At 40.2% G+C, this 19,886-nt stretch overlaps 1 long non-coding RNA gene across 1 annotated transcript in view; it reads left to right on the top strand.

Moving 5' to 3' along the window:
- LOC308559686 overlaps positions 1–17,289 on the top strand; it is a 39,206-nt gene extending 21,917 nt beyond the window's left edge. Inside the window, exons 3-4 of the long non-coding RNA XR_013999192.1 lie at positions 13,272–15,440; positions 17,070–17,289. This is a non-coding gene — a long non-coding RNA (uncharacterized lncRNA). The remainder of the gene's footprint in view (positions 1–13,271; positions 15,441–17,069) is intronic.
- The last annotated feature ends 2,597 nt before the right edge of the window (positions 17,290–19,886 follow it).

Raw genomic sequence — 19,886 nt, 5'->3', positions numbered from 1 at the left:
ACCAATTGATGTGTCTCTCTCACATCGATGTTTCTCTCCCTCCCTCTCTCTTCCTCCCTCCTTACCTTCCACTCTCTCTAAAAATTAATGGAAAAAATATCTTCAGGTGAGGAGTAACAAAATTAAATCAATTAATCAATAAATAAAATCACAGAAACAGGACTATAAATGATACAAATAAAAGAGTAGCATAGGCAATAGGCCTAGGAAAATGTCAGATTTGTGCTCCATGGGTGTATATGGCATGAAAAAAATACTAAAAGTGGGATTTAACTGATTTTAATATTTAAGGTTAGAAAGTTCCAGGATAAGAAATATCGTATGTAGAACTAAAGGATAAAGCCTGGAAAAATATTTTAATAATGAGACGACAGAGGGGTGGAGGGCTTAGGGAAATAGAAAACAGAATCAACTGGCATTATATAAAAAGAGAAGTGAAGATATCAAAAGAGAAAGGAATGAAGGGTAGAAGAGAGAATTAAATATGCGTAACTGTCCCAACGAGAAATGTGCGTTTGTCTTAGTGATTTTGCAGTGTTACTGCTGCTGTGATTTACAAAATGCTTTGAACAGGATCAAGCCATAGAATTTCACCTCCTACAATGTCTGTTTATGGAAGAGGGAGTTTGCTAAGTAAGCACGCAGGATCAGTTTGAAGCGTACGAAGATATCATGATTCCTCAAAGTCAGAGTCCTTGCAAGATTAAGCCATAGCCAGGAGACACTTCTGTCGGAGAGAAAACAAAGCCGATGGGCTCCCCCGCTGGGATTACTATCCTAATTATCAGAGAACCATTGTTTCTTTCCGCTCCTGAGCATCAAATAGGCTGACCCCGTCAACTTCAAACAACCTCCCACCAGCGCCGAGAGCATTCTCTGCTGGATCTTGCTGCCTTCTCCAAAACCAAAGGCACTTGGCTGAGAGCCAGTTCTTAGTCTTACAGGCCTTGGAACATTTCCATCAGCTCTGAACTTTAACACACACACACACACTTAAAAAGCCCAGTTCACATTTGTTTTAGCATTAATAAGAAAGAAAAGGAGAAATGTTCTGGCATTCCTTTTAATGTTAACTTCGATCTCTTGTCACTGAACTTTATTATAGGAAAAGCCTCCTTAGGATGGATTTAAAAAAATGGAAATTCTAAAATATCTTTAAGAATAAGGAATCAAAATGAACTCATCTTTAAGCAAGTTGCATTATTACAAAATACAGGAGTATAAGCTCTACTGTTAGCCGAATTTCCTCTGAAATAGACCTTCATCATAAAATTTGATCAAATTTTAAATAATTTCAATAAATTGCTATGAGGTATACACACACACACACACACATATGTATTTATTTTCCTTGGCTTTAAGTGAGACCTAACTTTATCTTTCTCCTTTCAAGCAAAATTAACCTCTCTTACAGAAAGAGTTAACAGTTTTAGATATCTACCTCATGGGAATAGAATTGCATCCACCATTGGGACATTTGCATTTTATACTTTTGATAATTTATTTACCACCCACTTTGGTTTTCCTCTTCCTAGTACAGCTGTGTTCCCTCCACACCCAAATATGGCCTGAGTCCTGATCCGCAAGAGTAAATAACTTTATTACAGCCATTGTCTGGCCAACTCTTTCCGCCTCCACCAGGCCCCACCCTTCTCAGGGATCTTGGGTCTTGGCTGAAGAGTGGGGAGTAGAAAAGAGAGCTGGAAAACTGGAACCTTGTATTCTAGTCTACCAATGAGACTAACTGGCTGTGTTAAGTGATTAAGGCCAGTCACATCTGTGGGCTTGTAAAATAATGAGGTTAGACCCTTTGTCATCTAACATTTCTTCCCCTTCTAAATTCTGTGATTTTGATAATGCTTTCCAGTTCCACTGTTTCTAGAAGGGGCCAATAATCCAAAAATCTGAAAGCTGTCTTTCTGAAAAGAGACCATGTAGCAAGAGAGCTCTAATCTTATTACCCATGCATCACTCAACAAACGTTTATTAAACTACTATCATCCAGGCACTGTGCTGACGAGGCGGGAAATGTTGATTAATTGCACTTATATTTTTGTTTACTCTCAAATTGTTTTTATAGAGGAGAAATTCACATAACAAAATTAACCATTTTAAAGTGAACAATTTAGCCCGGCCGGGCGTGGCTCAGCGGTTGAGCGTCGACCTGGGATCCAGGCGATCGGGGTTTGATTCCCAGTCAGGGCACATGCCCGAGTTGTGGGCTCGATCAGTGACTCTCTCATCATTGATGTTTCTATCTCTCTCTCCCTTTCCTTTCCTCTCTCTGAAATCAATAAAGATACATTAAAAAAAAAAAAAAGATGAAGCTTTAAAAAAATAAATAAATAAAAATAAAGTGAACAATTTAGTGCCTTTAGTACATATATTCACAGTGTCATACCACTACTACCTCTTAGTTCCAAAACATTTCACCACCCCAGAAGGAAACCCCATACGTGTTAAGCCATCAGTCCCCTTTGTCCCCTTTCTCAACCCCTACTTACCACCAATTTGCTTTCTGTGCCTATGGATTTACCTATTCTGGATATTTTATATAAATGGGATCATATAATACGTGACCTTTTTTATTGTCTGGCTTCTTTCACTTAGCAGAATGCTTTTGAGGTTTTGCAACAGGTATCAGTATTTCATTCCTTTTTCTGGCTGAATAATATACTATTATAGATATTTTATACTATAATATATATTATATACTACATGTTATACAAAATAGATTATTATAGATGTCATAATTTGTTTATCCATTCGTCTATTGATGGACATTTGGGTGGTTTCCATCTTTTGGCTATTGTAAACAGGGCTGTTAAAAACATGTATGTACATCAAACAGTTTTTAATATCTAGTCAAATATGCCTCAAATATACAGTTTATGGACAGGACTTTTATAAATACTTTTGGAAGCAGTTAACTGTTTTCCTGAACTGGATTCAATCAAAGTCACTACATTGTCATCTAATCTCCAACTTCTCTCATTTCTTTGTTCCTGGTTTTACTGCTCAATAAATTGAGAAAATATATAGAGTCTCTCCTAATCGTTGCTATGTTCCTATAAATGTATAAGTATAAAACTAGAATCCAACAAATGTCTTTATAATCAATGCCACATATAGTCATATAAACAAGGAGCTATTAACGTCAGAAAAAGAAAATTGCTATGTTTTACAAAATGTTTCCAATGGATCAATTACCTACTGGAAAGAGGAATAAGATGGAAGTGCCAGGCTATTGCTCATCAGGTCAATTAGGACAGCAAAGAAGTCTTTTTTCTTCTTTAAATGATAACTTATGGAAACCATTTCTTTTCTTAATTATATAATTTAATAAGAACTAGGTTTTTTACTTTTATTTTTGTTTTTGTGTTCAGAGGCCAAATTGCAAAATCACTCGAACTGATGCTATAATTTTTAGATACAGCTTAATAAATACTTCATGCCAACTCCTGATTCACATATCCAAGACATCTATGCTTTTATTCCAGTTTTTCTGCTTAATAATCCATGTACTGTTTTCATTCTTGGAGCCATCGCTCAATATAAATTTGTAAGAACTACAGTGGTTGGCAAAAACCAATCCTCACATTAACACACATACATTTAGTGCTGTCTTTTTTATTCTCATCAACTGAAGGATTTTGGCTCCATATGGCTTACCAATTTAGAATTATTTCTTTTTAATATCTCATCGTAAGTCCTGGTTTCAACTAGGTATAGGCTTAAAAATGACATAAAGAGTGGATTCAATGTAGAGTGTAAGAAAAAAAAATGATACAAAGAAATTTTGCAAACTGACAAAGAGATATTGCCTTTGTGAGTCACTAAAACCTTTCTATTTTTCTAAAATAATAGACCGTCATTTCTAGAGTGGCACATTTATTGCTCTGGCCAAAGAGAATTCTTCCAGTCCAATAATAAATGCACACTTGCTTCACATACACAAAGTGCCGCAGCTGCCGTTCATGCACTCAGTGGGGAAAAACAGTCAAGTGGGTTCTTTGAATTGAGTTTTGTTAAGACTTTAGATCAGATAGACAGAAACTGCATGACCATCTAGGCATTAAATAGAATCTGACTGCAGATGTCACTTAGTTTATAAGTTATTGGCATATAGATTTATGAAATGGTTGTACTCTTGAGAAGCCATGCATTAAATGTAATTTTTAATGTTGAATTGCCTTAAATACATTAAAGGATCTCAATAATTTTATTTTTTAATTTTTATTTTAAATATATCTTTATTGATTTCAGAGAGAGGAAGGGAGAGGGAGAGAGATAGAAACATCAATGATGAGAGAGTCATTGATGGGCTGCCATGAGTCAACCCCGACCCGGGCATGTGCCCCGACTGGGAATCGAACCCTGATCGCCTGGATCCTAGGTCAACGCTCAACCGCTGAGCCACGGTGGGCAGGGATCTCAATAATTTTAAAAAATCACAGTGGCACTCTGATAAAATGTTGTCCAAAGAATAGTAAATTCTTTCTTAATTACTGATGTATTTTGCAAAGTTAGACTTTTACCTTGGGTTTGTTTTAAAAGCAAGGTGCTAAAATATCTTAAGTAATAAAGCTTCCCATTTACATAGGTTTTTAATTTTCTTGGCTGTTATGTTACCCAGTTGCACTGTGTAACAAGTACAATTGCTGTTATTTACACACATGAGTTAGGTATCTTAGGTCTTACCGCTCTGTGGTCTGAGAACCAGCATCATCATCAAAAGCCCCACCCTAAACCTACTGATTTGGAATCTGCATTAAGAAAAATCAAGTGGTTTGTCCTGGGGTTTTTAATGGTAAGTCTGGGGCTAGAAGTCAAATATTCTACTGCTCTGTTGCTCAGAAATTTGTTATCTGACTCTTCTGAATTATAATAAACAAGTAACATGAGTGTGAGGGAATGCCCTTCCAGAAACAATCAATTTGGCATTTTTATTGTGTCCATTATATGTCTTCAATTGCATCAAACAATAAAACATGTAGGATCCAGGAAACAAGGCCTGGCTGCAGACAGAGATTTGATGGGTCTTTGGAGGAAAAAAAAGCCATCTGTTTTCTCTGTCAGATTTTCAGCATCAATTTTATTAGCGCTGAGAATGATATGACTAACTTTGCTTTCTTTAACATAGAAGTAAAAGTAACAGGAACTAAATACACTATGCTAGAAGCTAAGAAGGAATAAAATGCACACTGAATTTACCAAACAGCATACACAGCCTAGTAGCATTTTCCATGGACAAGTTAATTCTTCTTACAAAGATAATGCTTTCTTTCCTTACTTTCTCATGGCCATGAGTCAACTATTAATGAGACCTACCTTTCTGAACAGAAATTACCTCCCCACTCTGGCTCACCAAGGTGCTTTTATGGTAAGATTGTATCTGAAGAAATTTCCCTTTAAAATGCAAATGTATTACTATGACAGTAAATGGTAAGTGGGTTTGCCTGGGGTTTGTTTATCTGATTGGTACAGAACTGGGCCCTCTAGAAATGATTTCCAATTCCCGGGATTTGTAAATGTACAGGTGTGGGGTGGAAGGAGGTACGCAGAGAGGAAAGATGAAAGGTCAGGGGCAAACCTGGGAGCGTAATGAACAGGACAGACACTAAAATTCTAGACTGCTTTACACTTGGAGGGTGCTTTCCCTTGCTTGTTTCTTATAAGATCTTAGGGTTCATAGTGAAGATAAGGGACACCTCTGAGGGGGCAAATTCCTGAGCCCAGCCAAGGGAGAGCTGCAAACTTGGAGCCACCTTCCTTGGGTTGACTGCCCGGCTCAGCAGCAACTGTGAGCCCAAGCTTGCGTTCATGGAGAAAAGAGCGTCCCTGAAGTGCAGCCCTGTAAGACTGCCTGATCTTTTTGCTCAAAGCTGACTCTAAATCTATCAGGATTTACTGATAGATTTACTAAGAGAATATCCACTTTTGTTGTTTGTTTTTTTTAAAGAGGAATGAATATTTTAAAGTCCTTCTAGTCCCCTTTTACTGTTTCCTTCTAGTTTACCTTAGAAAAGGAATTTCTGAGAGAAAGGAATTTTAAATACTGGAATGGATTAGAAGAGAGGTTGTGAAATCATCATAACTGAGATATTTAAAAATAAAATAGCATCTAAGTCCTTTGGGGATTAGATAGACACTGTCTAAAGGCAGGGTGATGGACCAAAAATGCTTTTGGTATTTCAGCTCAGTAACTCAAAGACATATACAGTGCTTGTGTTTAAAATTAGGCTTTAGTATTGAGGTTCTAAAACATTTCAAAATTTCCTAATAGTATAGGAGTTTTGTGCTTGAAATAGTTTGGCTTGCAAGAGTTACAGTGTAAGGACACCTAGCAAAAATAATTATATCATAGTCAAGATGACCTGAGGTGTTATGTAGTATCAGAAATCAATATTTGCTTTTGTGTGTGTTTTTTTAATCCTCACTTGAAGATTTTTTTTCTATCACTTTTATCAGGGAGAGTGGAAGAGGGAGAGGGGAAGAGAGAGAGAAAGAGAGAGAGATGTGAGAGAGACACATCGATTGGTTTCCTCGGCTCTCCTGCCAGGGCTGGGGATGGAGCCTGAAACCAAGGTGTGTGCTTGGCCGGAATTTAACCCGGGACCCTTCAGCCTGCAGGACAACACTGTATCCGCTGAGCCAAACTGGCTAGGGCTGCTTCTGTGCATTTTTAAAAATCCAATTGCTCTTCATGTGTGCTTCCGTGGTACTTCATACATTATGATTATACATTATATTGCTATCCAAAGTAAAAACGTCATATGATAGAAAAGAATGAAATCTTAGTGAATTATACAAAAATGAGAAAAAAAATTTCAAATTTCTCTGACCTTAAAATCTTTCTTGTTTCTTGTTTGTTTTAGACTGTAGATGCCCTAATTTAACTGTGGAGAGGGACTCAAGTTATTAAGTTACCCCTAAATTGCAAATTCAGCAGACTTTGATCAAGGCTTTTTACACATTTTATAAACTTGATCCATTTATGAGATTCATCATGATTTTTGAATTACATGAATTAAAATAGTAGACAACGGTGTAGTATTAGTGACATTACTTTTTATTAAAATTAAATTTAAGGTGCTTAAATGTTAAAAGACACATCTTTTAAAATATATATATATATATTTTGATTTCAGAGAGAGGAAGGGAGAGGGAGAGAGAGAGAAGCATCAATGATGAGAGAGTCATTGATCGGCTGCCTCCTGCACGCCCCCTGCTGGGGATCGAGCCCGAAACCCGGGCATGTGCCCTGACAGGGAATCGAACCTCGACCTCCTGGATCCTAGGTTGATGCTCAACTGCTGAGCCACCCCAGGTTTAAAAGACACATCTTAAAATATTTTTATAAAATATCATATCTGCTTATTTTGTAATTGTATTTGATAACATATTTGGAAAATTGTATGATTTTAGTGAATGATATGAATAAGTCCATGAATACTGGACTATTCTTCATCATTGCTTGCTTTAAAATAGAATCTATTAATTAATTTTTAAAATAAACTAAATAAAACTATTATTTTTTTATTTTTTTTGAGAGAGAAATAACGATTTTGTTGTTCCTCTTATCTAAGCATTTGTTATTTGCTTCTTGTATGTGTCCTGACCAGAGATCGAACCTGCAACCTTAGCGTATCCTGACAACATTCTAACCAACTGAGCTACCCGGCCAGGGCTAAATAAAACTATTTAATCTAAGAAACTGTTTGCTGAATATAGATCTCTGATAAGTCTGTGTAAAATTTGGGAATTCAAATTAGATAAAAAGTATTTGTTAAGCAATGGTACCACTTTGGGTATGTCTAGCATTTGACTTAAAATCATAAAATAATTTTTTTTCTACTTCAAAAGAAGTTCTACTTAGTGAATGTGCCGATTGAACTTTCTTTGCCTGTTATGACATTACCCATTTGCCTGACATACTTTTGGAAATAGTGATTTTATAGATTCAGCTTTTATATTGGGCTAGGATTTTAAGCAATATCTTTTTACATCATAACCAGCTTTTAAAAAATCTGAAATACATAGAAAGTTATAGTATCTATAATCTCACCATTTAAATTTCAGCCCATCCCTATCTTCCTGCTCCCACCACTTAGCTCGACATTCAAGAAGAGTCCACTGTTAAGAATTTAGTGCTATAAATTCTTTTCAATTTTCTCCTTTTTAATAACTGTATCAACCAGTCTACACAGGTTTTACAAAAAAAAATGGACCAGGCCAGACATACTTATCTGCAATGGGCTTTCTCTCTTTACTTATATATCTGGACATCACTCCATGTCATCATACGTAGATTTCCTCATTTTCAATGGCTGCGTGCATTCCAGCACATGGGTGTCTCATAATCCCTGTATGTATTCCCCATTGATATTTACATTGTTTTCAGGCAGATGTTTTTCATTTATGCTACTACAAACACTGTTTTAGGGAACATCATGTAGCTTTATGTGCTGTGTAGCACTTACGTAATAGGTTTCTCCATAGACCAGTTCTTGCTAAAGTCACCATAACCAGTGTGATGTTAGAATCCATGGGACCTTTTTCTTTCTTTAGCATACTCCTGACCATCCTCTCTGCTCCTTAGAAGGCAATCTGCTTTTCTTTCTACCTCTTCTGCTGCTCCTTTTCAGACTACTTTGCCATTGCCTCCTCCTCAGTGCAGCCTTCCTGGGCTCAGTCTAAGCATTCTTCCCTTTACATATAATAGTCTGTCTCTAAACAACCCCATCAATGCAAGGCTTTCATACCATGTATGCCGGATGGCGTCAATGTTTCTGTCTTTACCCGAGACCTCTCTAGAGTCCAGAACCATGCAGACTGCAACATATTTTTTTTTTACTTTTTAGATTACTTGTGATTTATTCTTCTACGCCATACCTCTCTTCATGACCCTAGACCCATAAATCCTACTGCCACAAACTCATTTTATCTAAAACCAAACTCATAACTCCATCAAACTCAGTCCTCCCCAGCATTTTCTGTCTTAGTGAATGGTACTGCCATCCAGATAATTGCACAGTAGAAATAACTACCCAAATACAACTCATCACCAGTGCAGTCTTACTCCCTACATATTTTTTTCAGTCTGTCCACTTCTCCCTATCTCCAGGGCTATTCAACTAATTCATGCCTCCACCATCTCCCATCACTGTAATATCTTCTGATTGAGTTCTGCTGCCAATTTTTGGCCCTTTCTAATCAAATTTCCATCTATGGTCAGGTTGACCTCCCTCCTCACTGACTGCCTTCTCTCCATTTCTCCAATGTTCTCCCATGCTCCCTCCGTCAGAAGAACATATTTATTAGTTTACTTTGAGACTCTGGGGTTTTATCAGTGAAAAGACAGGCAAGGTTTCTGCTTCTAAAAGAGCTTAGATTGTAGAGGGGTAAAGTGGTAAAAGCGATACAAAAAGCAAACCCAGAACAAACAAGACAAGTACCAGATACTGATGATTGTTCATGGCCATGCTAAGGATAAGAAGCTGATCAGTCGAAGCTGATAGAAGAATGACCAATGGGTTCCTCCTTACTGGGTGGGCAGGGAAGGCTGTCCTGAAGGGGCATCTCTTATAGTTGGGATTTGAATGAAAAAGTAGTCAACCATGCAGAGATCATGGGGAAGAGAGTTTCAGGCAAAGGGAACACAGAATGCAAAGACCCTAACATGGGTGTGAGCTTGGCTTGTTGGACCAGAGTGCTAAGAGTGGGTGTGGTGACAATTAAACAGACTGAGGAAATGTGTGTACATGCTGCCCTCTCTGTCTGAAATATTTCCCCTCCTTTCTACCCAGTGTACTTCTATTCATTCTTTGATCTCACTTCTTGGGGAAGCCTTTCCTAACCCTACAGATGTGATCAGGTCCACCATGTACGTGCATCACATAGCATGCGTCACGGTTGTAGTTTAATCACATTAATATCCTTGGTGATTTGATTAATTTGCCTCCTTTAGGAATAGTTGCTCCATGAGAGTCAGGACCTGTCTGTCTTGCACAATATGGCTTTCCTAGGTCCCAACACAGATGAAACAGTCAAATATTTGCTAAAGTGTCATTGTTGGTTCAAAGAAATGAGACTTTTTAAAAAAAATTAAATTGATTGGGGTGACATTGGTTAATATGTAAGTTTCAAGTGTACAGTTCTACAACACATCATCTGTATATTGCATTTTGTGCTCCCCATTCAAAGTCTAGTCTCCCCCCATCACCATATATTTGACCCCCTTTACCCTCTTCAGCCTCCCCCCATTCACCTTCCCCCCTGGTAACAGCCACACTGTTGTCTGTGTCTGAGTTTTTCTGTTTGTCCTGCTTGTTCACTTGTTGCTCTCTGATTATATCATATCCCACATTTGAGTGAAATCTTGTCCCTCCCTGTCTGGCCCATTTTACTCAGCAAGATATTCTCCAGATCCACCCATCCTGTCGCAACTGGCGGTATTTCATCCATTCTTATGGCTGAGCAGTATTCTCCTGTGTATGTATATAACCGCATCTTTGTCACCCTGTCACCCATAGAAGGACACCAAGGTTTCCATGTCTTGGCCACCAAGCACAATGCTGGGATAAACATAGGGGTACATACATCTTTATGAATAAATGTTTTCAAAATATTCAGGTAGGTACCCAGAAGAAGGACCACCAAGTCATATGGTGGCTCTATTTTAATTTTTGGAGAAACTGCCCTACTGCTTTCCATAGTGGCCGTACCAGTTTACATTCCCACCAGCAGTGAGTGAGGGTTCTCTTTTCTTTACATTCTCACTAACACTTGTTGTTTTCTGCCTTATTGATAATAGCCATTCTGCCAGGTGTGAGGTGGTATCTCATTGTGGTTTTGACTTGCGTTTCAAAGGCATGTACCTTTTAAATTTCAATGGTTATTGCCAAATTATGTTTTCCAAAAATCATGCTGCTTCCCATGAAAGCACTCATTTCCCCATCAGTCCTGCATGTTAGCATTATGCTTAATTTCACCACTGTCATAAAGGGCTACTTGCATTTTTCTTCTTGAACACCTACATTTGAGACAAGTCTAATTATATTAAACTCACATCCATGCCTGAATTAAATTTTTTTATTTTAGGAATGTCTTCCCATCTAACTCTCCGGTTTGTATGTGACACACTGTATATCTCATACTCTTGTTTGGAAATTTCTGTGCTTACATATGCTATTTTGGGAGTCATACACTATACAACCAGGAGAGATTGGGCACTGGTGAAAGACAGGTGGGAGTGGGACTTCAAATGAGGAATTAGAACAGAGCAGAATCTTGTAAAAAGATTAGAGACAAGAGAATCTGATGGTGTAAAAGATGTTGGACAGAGTGTACTTGAGGTCTTCACAAGTTCTTAAGAACTTGGTAGAGCCAGTACTTCTTCAGTGACCAGGTGAGCTTAAACAGAAACATAAAATGAAATTAGGAAGAAAAGACAGATTTGTTGGATAGTAAAAAACAACAACAAAAAACTAGGGTCTAAATCTGAAAAGGTTCAGATTGAATTGATTGAGAAAATATATCTAAAACCAAAGCCCACTAAGGTCTTGCTCATTTGGACAAATTTGGACCTAGATTTTGGAATGTACCCTAATAGATGCTCAGCCTCATAGTAAGGTGGTATTCTCGCAAAGAAACAGTACATTGCTTTTTAAGAAGGGCTGTGGAAGACACTAGGGGAAGGGCTTACCACTTTAGCCTATAAGTACAAGGCCCAGGGGCCATTGGTAATGACAGCAGGAAGTACCAGCAAAAATACTTGTCATTACTTAGGACCTGGGCGTAAAGCCTGCATGATCACGTTTGGCTACTTATAGCAATGAGGAATCGTGAGCAGGGATCCAAATTTCTGGACAAGGAACCCATGGGTGCAACAGTAGTCACTGAGTCTCTAGACCCCCTAGCCTAAATATGGACTTAATACTAAGTCCCCTCAGATTGGGGGCAGGGGAAGGAGTGAGAGAGCAGTGTATTTGAATTAGCCTAAGGGCTGACACAAGGCTGAAAGAAATTGTGGTCCAAGCTATGAGAGAAGAAGACAGAGAGAAACGAGATTGGATAGAGTCTAACAGTGGTGAAGCCTTGTGATTCATTATGGTGGCCTATTGGGCCTAAATTGCTTAGATATTTTCTATCGCCTCCACTTTCACTATGTACCATAGCAATTTTACAATTAGTTTCTGCAGTGTTTTGGATTTAATAGTTTCCTGTGCTGAATATGCATGGGAAGAAGTGATTTCTTTAGGAACATTAGGTCCTAGAATGCTGAAATGGGGTGAATGAAATGGGGTGATAGAACACTAAGGCTGTATTAAGTTTGGTTAGTCCATTAATTTCCCCTTTGTCTGGGAAGGATTTTGCACTGTCTAGGCTGGTTTTCAATGCTTCATTTGATATGGATTTTTTTCCTGGCAGAACATAACTCACCATTAAATAAGTCTCACCATTAAATAAGTAGGAAGTCAGATAGGCTTCCTACATATTCCCATTTTATTTCATTTCACCTCATTACTTGTAACTCGTGATAGTAAATAATTCCTCTCCCAGTAAGGCACTTTGAAACAAGCATCATTGTATTTTCACAAAGCTCTGTGAAATTTTCTATTTCATTCCAGTCCAATATTTTACCTACAAGTTCTCTTGGTTCCAATTATAACAACCGATTTTAGTCAGCACAATGCACTTGAGCGCACACTGTCTATTCCACTCAGATGAATGTTTGGAAATATAGCTAGCACCTATAGAATAGAATAAAAAACCTTTTGAATATCTTTGGAATTATTGGCATTGTAAATGTGGAAAAAAAATCTGTATTTTGTGTTTTCATACATGCTCAGAAATGAGATTTTTCTTGTGAATTTTGACCCTTAAAAAATGCTAGCAGCAATGCAGCAGCAGCAACAGTGACACATCTTAACAATAATAAATCACCTGTCCTGCTTTTGTTCATGAAGACAAATATAATCTTATCATACCTCCTATTCTAATGAAGCGAGTGTAATTTTCAGGGTATTTTGATAGCCACAAGAATATTTAACATATAATAGCTAATTTTTAGAGAATTAAGAGCATCTTCCTATAGGGAAAAAAAATCAGATCTCTAAAAATGATAACTTATTGTCAAAGCACAAAAGCTGGCCGATTGCTGAAGAAGAGCTTGCTGTGCAGGTCATTTAGTTGGCAATTCTACCACTGTCTACTGTGTGAGTTTGTGTCCAGATGGCCAAAATGCTGAGCAAGTCCTTAAATCACAGGTGGTGTTGAGATGCTGATTCTGCATGGGAGACTGTGGGTGGGCACCCACCTGCCGCAGCAGGTAGGCTGTCTACGCGAACCCTGGCAAGCCGTAGAATCGTCGGCATGCAGGTGGGTGGTGATTGATGAGGCTGAGCTGCAGGAGTCCTGTTATGGAACAGGGCAGCTGGGTGGATGAACCTTTCCCTTCCCTCATCTGAGATGTTTCTCAAGCTGTGGTCTGAGTTCCACCTGAATTGGGATCATCTGAGTATCTGTTAAAACTGCTTAGCGAGTCCCAGCCTGGCGTATTTAATCTGTCTCTAGAGATGAGTTCAGGAGTCTGCATTTTTAAATAAGATGCATTTTAAAACAAGTTCTCTGGATGATTCTTTTGAGCAGTAAATTTGAGAACCATTGATTAAATGCGAGTGGGATGTTACTTAACATGCAAACGTATTGCTTTGTGGAATTTAAGGAGAACACAAAGGCCCCTCTGTCCTTTGGCACAGCTACATGCTGGCAGTAACTGGGAGGCTAACCACTGAGCTTTCTCTAACCCCTGGTGGTCTTCCTAACCAGTGAATTCCCTCAATATTTAACATTTGTACAATGCAATTTGTGGTGACTATACAATTGGGATTTTCCAGAACAGTTCCAATTTCATTATTTTCCATAAAAGCGGCATATTTAAATGAACTAAATCTTTTAGATTTCTGCAGCAGAAAAATATTTTGGTATTAAATTATGCGTTTGGGGGGGGAAATCTCATTTACCCCTACCCTTTCCTGATCATTTAAGCAGCATCAAGAATACTGTCTGTGCACGCTCCTCCAGTCTGGGATGACACAGAGAGAAAGCATTTAGTCAAATTCCTGGCTTTAAGCTTTTAAGAAGACTTTAAAAATACACAACAGGAGCAATAGTTTGAAAGCCAGAGCACATCTGAGAGTGTGAAACAGTCATAAAAAGTGTTGTTTTTGTGGATTGTTTTTAATTCTAAAAACTTGATTTTGAATATCAAGAACCAAGTTTGAGAGAGAGAAAACAGTCTATATGAAAAGCCAGAGTAGCAAAGAAGGCCTCATGATGGTAAGAATAATCTTTTTTAAAAATATGTTTTGATTTCAGAGAGGAAGGGAGAGGGAGAGAGAGAGAAACATCAATGATGAGAGAGTGGTTGATCTGCTGCCCCCTCCCCACCCCCTGCAGGGGATCGAGCCCACAACCCGGGCATGTGCCCTGACCAGGAATCCAACCTCGATCTCCTGGATCCTAGGTCGATGCTCAACCACTGAGCTACTCCGGCTGAGCAAGAATAATCTCTTCGCAAATAGAGCAGGAAGTACATTTTTCCCCTCTTAGCGTTGGCAAGGAAGCTGAGTGAATATGACTAAGGCTTGCTATGGATTGCCTTTGAGAAGGGGCCCAGCATCCTGGGCCAAGTCCTGGGGTGTAGAGTGGGGATAGTTGGCTGAGAGAGAGAAGCTCAGAATAAACTGGGCAAGAGTTGGAATCTTGGAGCAGAAGGACCATTACATGGCTTCCTAAGATACAGCCAAGGGGTTTGCAATCCTCACAGCAGAGCCCCCTATGCCACATAAATGGCAAAATAACTAAGTGGATGAGCCTGAGGGCAGCCCGCTGACTTGGAGAGCCTCAGTGCTGGGCGGAGGAAACAGAATGACCTTGCCAGACTCAGAAACCAAGAGAAAAAGGTTCTAGAACTTTCAGACACCCAGGCCAATAAACAGATGAGTGAAATAAACAACTCAAGCGAGGCCCACAAAGGCAAGCACATTCCCGTCTTCCTTGGCAGGATGTTATATATGTGACATGTACCTTAAGGTTTTAGATCACTCTCCAGGAGATGGAAATGGAATGGAAAAATCTCAAGTTTGCCTGAGTGTTGTCAGACACATGATATTTAGTTCACTTTTGTGAGACTTCATATGAACAAATTCACAAGTTAATTAAAGATCCTTTGTCGGATCCCATGTTCTGATTGATGGGCCTGGAAAGTACGGTCATCATATTGTACCAGGCTGTCCTCTCTTACATTTCCTTAGAATTGTTTTCCAGATGTCCTAGGCTATGTCTCTTCCAGCTCTCCAACTGAACTTATACTTTCTACATCTCTTATACTTTCTACATCTCTTACACTTTCTACATCTCTGGACATACGGAAGGTATGGAATGAATGAATGGTCTACTCAAATATGCATGAAGTCTCAATTCCAATAAATTAGTTGCTGAGAAAATATACTAACAAATAAAACAAAAGAAAAATGGGCTTGGGATTTCCCCCCCCATAAAAACTTAGGTAGCCCTTAAGTTGGGCGTTTGTACAATGTACTTGGTGGGGCAAAAGTAGGTTTACAGTTGTTCTTATGGAAAATAGTACAATAATTAATAAGTAATTATACAAGAATCAACTCTGGGTTTTGAGTACTCACAACTGTAAACCTACTATTGCCCCAGCCTGTATAAGACACCTGCAGAGCAAGAAGTCTTATTAACGTATCACCTCTCCTCTTTTCCTGAGTGGGCACTAGGATCTTGATGAGAGCCAGCTAAGGACTACAAATCTACACCTTGATCTAGAGGGTTCTTTACATTGGAAATAAAAACATTATGCTTGGTAGAGAGTGGTTGAATACCCACCAGGGGGAAAAGTTTATATACATTTTGCTCTACAGTATATTCTCCTTTTTGTTGTTGTTCATATCACTTGTCATTTTGTTTCTATAGTTTATGAGACAGAGACTGCTGTCTGTTACCAAATTTCCTGGGCTCTTAGCGAGACCACGAAATCCCTTGCAGTTAGGTTTGGCCAAGTGTGTAATTTCCAATCAATGGAATGTGATTGGAAGGGATGTTGGCCCTTCCAAGCCTAGTTCCTAAGAGACTTCCGTATGTAATAAAATTCTATAATCTTTCTATGTCTGGTTAAATCTAAATGAATATGGAAGTCACACTGAAAATGGCAAAATGACAAAGTGTAGTAAGCTTGGGGTCCTGAAATACCACTTGGAGAAGAGTTGCCCACCACCAACAAGCAATGCCCATTTTGGATGCCGAGTGAGCAAGAAATGAACTATTTCATTAATTCTCTGAAACTTCAGGGATTTTTTATTTCAGTAGCAGTAACTAATGTACTTGACTTCTAACTTCATACAACAGTCTACAAATATATAGTGAGATGTAAACTGCCTATAATAAGAAATTGGTGAAAACCCTTAGGTGAATAGGTTCTTAAATTATTCAAACAAAAACACACAAAACTACTCAAACCGTTAAAGTGTACTACAATCGCTACTTTATGTTAAGGACCTACTATGTTCTAAGTATGGTAATTAGTATTTTACATTTAGCATCTCATTTAATACTCATTTATGGTTCTGTACTTAGGTACTAAGATTACCCATTGTAAACTCAGGCAGGTTAAATTACTAGACCAAAAACACACTGTTGATAAGTGGCAGTGACAAAATTCAAACCAGATCTATGATTCAAACTTTAAGCACTCGAACTCAGTGTAATCTCCTGCCTTTTCTTTTGCTTGCTTTCTACTCCAGTGTGGTCTGTGCTAGGGTATGCTTTTCTTATGTCAGAATTTTACTCCTTTTTGCATGATTTTCAGTTTCCATCTGCAACTGTGCCAAATCCATTTTGTGTATTGCATTTAAACACTTCCACAAGTTGCATGTCTCCCAGGAATGATTATTTGTTGATCAATCGTGGAGGCCCTTTGTTTTCTGACCAACTGATGGGAAGGGTGATTTTTTTGTTTGTTTGTTTGTTTTTGCTTCTTTTAGATGAGCAACTTCATGATTGGAATCCAAACTGAAAGTGGATCCCCCCATCGGGTAAAACATGGATGGCACTTTATTACAATTCCATCCGGAATCTGGCTGTTGCAGTTCAGAGATATTACTATAAACACCCCATGTCCTGAAGGCTGTTCCAATTATCTGCTGCTGTGGATAACAACCCAAACAATCAATGATTTTAAAAATAACATTCTTATCTCTCCTAAATCTGCGTGTTTACTGGGCCCAGCTGGGTGATTCTAATTTGAGGTCTCTCATGCAGTTGAAGTTATATTTTTGGCTGGGGTTGGAGTCATCTCAGGACTCTACTGGATGTCCAACAGTGTTTTCACTTACGTTTGGTACCTAGGTTGAGATGCTTTGAAGAGCTGGGGGCTTCTTGGGCACTTCAATCCATATGGCCTCTCCATGTGGCTAGCTTGAGCTTCATCTCAACATGTAGGTCTCAGGGTAGTCAGAGTCTTTATATGGTAGCTGTTTTTTCCAAGAGACCAAAGTGGAAGCTGCAAGCCTTCTTCTGACCTAGCCTTGGAAGCCATGTGGCATCACTTTCACTGCATCCTGTTGATTCTGTGAGGACACACAGAACTCAAGAGGAGGAAGTACATAATGGCATGTGTGCTGGGAGGCGCAGTTCCTTGGGAGACCATTTTTGGAGAACAGGTGCCACACAGGCTAAACTTATAACTGTGTTCCCTTCAGGCCACCCCAGCTCAAGGAAGACACACAAGGATATTGCTAAGACTTCTTCTAATGCTAACAGAAGTAGCTTTCCAAGTTTTCTCCCACCCTTTGGCTGGTTCCAAGATGTCCAAGTTTCCCTGCTTCTCTTATTAATGCTGCCTTCTGCCATCTGGTAACTTTAATTAGCAACTGCTTCTGCTGCCCTATATCAGAATAGGGCATTGTCCTTCTTGCTGAGGATTGACCTTGCTATTGCAATGATGGGAGGCTGCTATTTCCCCTTAAGGTGTGATAGATCTCTGAGTTACTTGGGAGAGTCTTTCCATTAACATTTGTTATGGATTTTTTTATTAGTCTCCCCAAAGGGTAGCTTAGTTTTCTCAAAATCTTATGGATCTTTTCACCACTGTATTTTGGTCAAATTCCTCCAGGTCAAAGGGAATTTGAGTTGGCGTCACTCAGAGACATACCCAAAATCATGTCTCTACTCTCTGCCATGAACCAGTGGCCTTCTGTTTTCTGAGATTCCTCTGTTGGTTCTATATTTCCTTCGCTACTTAACCCAAGAGCTCTTTGATTAGAGGGGCCATGTGACAGAATTGTTGGGGCACGAGGAAGGCAGCTAATGTGCAGTTTTCAGGATCCTAACCCATCATTCTGCAATGTTGGGCTTTTTATGGTTCCAAACCGAGATTGTTGAGTTCAAACGATGTAAGAATGAAGGCACAGAGGTGAACAGATGAAGATGAAAGTGTCAGCTTTACTACAAAATGTCAGCTTTATTACCGATTTGCAGCTCTAGCTTTAGATCTGTGGCCAAAGAGACCGCTAACAACCCTGCGCCTCCTCACCTTCCCCAAGGTTAAACTTAACCCCTGTAGAAAGAAATGTGCCTGCTAAGGTTCCCACATCATGGAGAACAAACCAGAATGCGAGAACCACAGGGCCATGCTGGCTCGGGAGATCCCAGGGGGCAAGCCCAGGCCAGCCTGCGTGTCCTCCAAAACTCCCCCTCGGATAAGTCATCTCTCCCAGGAGGCAGAGAAAGTGAGGCGGGACAGAGGCTGAAGGCATTCGTTCTTGACTCGTCTCTCCGTGGGAAACACGAAAATGGGGCAATATGTGCTTTTCCTCATTGAGTGTCCCCCCGCCCCCGCGGGTGTTGGGAAGGAAGCAGAGCGCCCTGGCATCCCCAGTCCCGCCAGTGCTGGAAGGCTGCTGGTGAGCCGCAGCAGCATGTCGGGCTCCTGACTCACGCACGTGCACAGGCGCCCTCATGCACATGCACCGGCGCCCTCACTCACGCACGTGCACCGGCGCCCTCACGCACGTGCACAGGCGCCCTCACTCACGCACGTGCACAGGTGCCCTCACTCACGCACGTGCACAGGCACCCTCACGCACGTGCACAGGCGCCCTCACTCACGCACGTGCACAGGTGCCCTCACTCACGCACGTGCACAGGTGCCCTCACTCACGCACGTGCACAGGCACCCTCACGCACGTGCACCGGCGCCCTCACGCACGTGCACAGGCGCCCTCACTCACGCACGTGCACCGGCGCCCTCACTCAAGCACGTGCACAGGCGCCCTCACTCACGCACGTGCACAGGCGCCCTCACTCACGCACGTGCACCGGCGCCCTCACTCACGCACGTGCACCGGCGCCCTCACTCACGCACGTGCACCGGCGCCCTCACTCACGCACGTGCACCAGCACCCTCGCCCACCCCTGAGCTTCCTTCACGCTGCTTCGAAAATACCATTATCATTACCAAGCAAAACCACGTCTGTATTAAGGAAGTAGAAACGTAAGGAAAATACACCTCGAATGCAGGGAATGGATCCGGAGCCTGACGCTACGCCAATTATGACCTCGTTACGCCTTAATTTTCTGCCTGTGATGTGTCGTTGGAGGGCCGTTTGCCACCGCACAGCACGAGTGCAGCGGAAATGCGCAGCCTAGGCTTCGGCGCAGCCGTGGGGATGCGCGTGGACGTGGGCATAAGTTGCCTGTTCGTGGTGGGATATACGTCCGTAAATACGGTGTCTGTGACTTCCTAACATAAATATTTCACTGGTTTCTGTTACGAGTTTTGAAACTGGAGGTTTGGACCC

This window comes from Miniopterus schreibersii (genome assembly GCF_964146895.1).
Source record: "Miniopterus schreibersii genome assembly, chromosome: 7".
In the NCBI taxonomy this organism is placed as follows: domain Eukaryota; kingdom Metazoa; phylum Chordata; class Mammalia; order Chiroptera; family Miniopteridae; genus Miniopterus; species Miniopterus schreibersii.
The sequence above is the reverse complement of the archived record's forward strand: the minus strand, read 5'-3'. Positions and strand labels throughout refer to the sequence as shown.